Consider the following 4,148-nt stretch of genomic DNA (forward strand, 5'->3'; position numbering starts at 1 on the left):
GACCATGCCGCGACCACGTCGGACCACCATGCTGTGAGACTGACCACGTCACCGCGACCACGTTGACGACACCACGACCACGCTGCCCAGACCACGCCGCCACCGCCCCGACCACGTCACGAGCCCAATCACGCCGTCGTGTTTTAGGAGCTGGAGCAAGTTATGGAGCTGATGTTCAAGCTGGAATAGAGGAAGACACCAGTGGAAGACTTGTGCTGGAAACGAGTGCAGTTGGGAACACATACACATGAACATGGACTGATATGCAAGAGAAATACAGTTGGAGGGGTTAACTCGCAAAGTCTCTAATAAAGGGACTTATCTTGTAATAAATGCTAAGTGTTCAGTTACAATAGTTAATTCTGTTAATTCTGTTGTGCTGTGTACGTGCACAAAACCTGTAGCTGAATTGTATAAAAAGGGAAGGATGTAATAATGAATAATCATCAGGAATGAAATAATATTCTTCTCTTATCCTTAATTTTGAGTTCGTTCTTTTCTCTCCCTCTCTCTCTCTCTCAACTCAACTCTCTCTTTATTATCTCAATTCTTCTCTATCTCTGTTCTTAATAATCTGTATCTTCCAACAATGGCCAGAAACAACAATTTGAGAATCAACCAAGGCTCTCGAACCTCACAATTGGTATCAGAGCATTTAGAAGCTGCTGAAGAAATCCTGGGCGATCACGAGGAGACCTCTGCTGAAGAAATGGCTCAAGAGGAAAGATTCATGCGAGTGGAGGATGCAATTCTACAACAGACATCATTCATGAAACAGCAGGGTTCAATCAATCAACAAACTTCATCCAAATTGGCGGAGAATTCAACAAAATTGGATGATCTAGCTTCTCAAATAAAGATTTTAGTTCAAGAATTCAAGAACTCCAAGGGTCCTAACCAAGGTATTTTGGGTTGGGACCAAGAGAGGATCATCAAATTTTGAGTTCTGGTTCAAGGGGAAATAGAGAAATTTACAGACAAGAAGTTCAAGATTCAAGCAGGAGAAGTTATGATCAAGGGCACAACTTTCAGAATCGAAGAGATGCTAATTTCCAAGAGGAGTTTCAACCGACTCACAGTTTTGGTAACTTTTCAACTCAAAAGAACTCTTTCTTTAGCAACCAGAAACTGGTTCAACCCAAGTCTCTACGTTTAGATTTTCCCTCATTTTCTGGCACTGAAAATGTAATAGCATGGCTAGACCAAACTGAGCAAATTTTTGAATATTATGATATCAAGAATGATGAATGGGTCAAGGTTTGTTCATTTTACTTGAGAGATGAAGCTCTACAATGGTATAGATGGCTTGTTAGAAACATAGAAGATGTTAATCAATGAGTTGTGTTTAAAGAAGAATTGATTACCAGATTTGGTCCAAGTGAACTCTCAAGACCATATGATGCCTTTTCTACCTTGAACCAAACCACTACAGTTAGAGAGTATCTTGGAAAGTTTGAACAAGCCTTAGGTCTGTTAAATGACCAACCCTCTAGGAGACACATACTTGAAAGTTTCATTGGGGGGCTTAAAGATGAGTTGAGATATGAAGTGGCAGCAACCAGACCCAATTCTTTAAAAGAAGCAGTCTCATTAGCTAAGTTGTTTGAAGATAAGCAAAAGAATGGCAACCAGACCCAATTCTTTAAAAGAAGCAGTCTCATTAGCTAAGTTGTTTGAAGATAAGCAAAAGAATGAAAGGAAACCTAGGGGAAACTGGAATGTGTACAACCCAGGAGGGAAGTCAGTTAATATCTCTCACAATATTCCTGTCAAAGATAACTCTCATTCAAATTCTCAATTCAAGAAAATGACCCCTGATGAGATACAAAGAAGAAGGAGTCAGAATCTATGTTTCACTTGTGATGAGAAATGACATAGAGGGCACCAGTGCAAGGAAAAACAACTGTTTATATTAGAAGGTATCTTAGAAGGAGGCATGGCAGAAAATGCAGAAGCTGAAGAGAATGGTGAGGAGATTGAAGAAGACACTATGGCAGTAGAGTTAGCTGAAAGTTTGGTCAAAGGAGCTCCTTCTATTTCAGTTCAAGTCTTGAGTGGGATCAATGCTTCTCATACTATAAGGATAGTGGGTTACTACAAGAATCAAGCAATTAGTATCTTGATAGATCCAGGATCAACTCACAATTTTATTAATGCCAAATTAGTCAAAAGACTGGGGTTAAATGTGATAGAATCCAATGATTTCAATGTCTTGGTGGCTAGTGGGGAGCTGATTAAAGGAGCTGGAGTTTGTCAGGGAATAATGTTGGATTGTCAGGGAGTGAAAATTCAGGTCAATCTATTAGTCATGCCTATGTAGGGTAGACAAATTGTTTTGGGGGAAGACTGGATGAAGACATTGGAGGATATCACCTTGAATTTTCAGAAATTACAATTGACTTTCATGAGTGAAGGGATGAAATGAACCCTGCAGGGTATAGTTCCAGAAAAACTGCAACTGGTTAATAAAAAGACAATTGATAAGTCTTTTAGAGAACAAGAAGAGGGGTATTTGATCCAGTTATGTAGTGTAAACTTACAGGAATCTACACCAATGACTGTTGCTAAAAATCTACCTATGGACATGCACCAACTGATACAGGAGTTTCAAGTGATATTTCATGAACTGCCCCATCTTCCTCCTCATAGAAATATTGATCATAAAATTCCATTGGAAGAATGAACAAAACCAGTTTGTATTAGGCCCTACAGGCATGCTCAATTTTTAAAAGAAGAGATTGAAAAACAAGTTGAAGAGATGCTTTAGAAAGAATTATAAGACACAGCAACAGCCCTTTCTCTTTTCTAGTGGTGATGGTTAAAAAACATGATGGTACTTGGAGGATGTGTATAGATTACAGAATTCTCAACAAATCTACAATTAAAGATAAATTCCCCATTCCTATAATTGATGAACTGCTGGATGAGCTGAATGGAACTCAATTTTTTTCAAAATTAGATCTGAAATTAGTCTATCACCAAATCAAGATGCATGAAGATAACATACCAAAGACTGCTTTCAGGACACACAGTGGGTATTTTGAATTTATGGTCATGCCTTTTGGTCTCACAAATGCCCCTTCAACTTTTCAGGCTCTTATGAACACTATTTTAAAGAAGTTATTGAGGAAATCTGTGCTAGTTTTCTTTGATGATATTCTGGTTTATAGTAAGGGATGGCAGGATCAATTGATGCATTTGAAACAAGTTTTTCAGATTATGAAAGATCATAAGCTGGTTGCTAAATTGTCAAAATGTAGTTTTGAAAAAAATCAAGTGGAGTACTTAGGACACATTGTGTCACAAGATGGAGTTGGGTGGATCCTAATAAGATCAATGCTATTGTGGAATGGCCTCTGTCTAAGACACTGAAAGGACTAAGGAGTTTTTTAGGCTTAACATGTTATTATAGAAAGTTTATAAAGGGGTTTGGAGTAATAGCTAAGCCATTGACACAACTTTTGAAGAAGGGAGCTTTTGCTTGGAGTGATTGTGCTGAAGAAGCCTTCAATGCACTTAAACTGGCACTCACTAATCCACCAGTCCTAGCAATGCTTGATTTTAACTTGGCATTTGTGATAGAATGTGATGCTTCTGGGTCTGGTGTTGGGGCAGTGCTTATGCAAAGGGATAGACATATTGCTTATTTTAGTTTTACTGTTAAGGGAAGAAATGTTGCACTCTCTACATATGAAAAGGAACTCTTGGCAATTATTATTTCTACCAAGAAATGGCAACAATACTTATTGGGTAGAAGTTTCATAATTAGAATCGATCACCAAATCCTCAAATATTTGTTGGAACAAAGGATTTACACAGGAGTACAGAACAAATGGCTTGAAAAATTACATAGTTTTGATACATTGTTGAATACAAATCTGGAAGACTAAATAAAGCTGCAGATGGTCTATCTAGAATCCATGAAAATGATGAAGAAGATCCAGATTATACCATGGAAATGTCAGCTATATCTACCCTCACCAATGAATGGTTAGAGGAAATCAAAAACATGTATTCCACAGATCAATTCTTTATAGATCTGGATGCTAAACTACTTCAAGGGAAGCTGGAAGCTGATAATTTTTGTAAGAAGGAAGGAATTTATATTTATAAGGGAAAACTTTTAATTAGCCCTACTGCACAAAAAA

This window comes from Asparagus officinalis, chromosome 5, assembly GCF_001876935.1.
Source record: "Asparagus officinalis chromosome 5, Aspof.V1, whole genome shotgun sequence".
NCBI lineage: Eukaryota > Viridiplantae > Streptophyta > Magnoliopsida > Asparagales > Asparagaceae > Asparagus > Asparagus officinalis.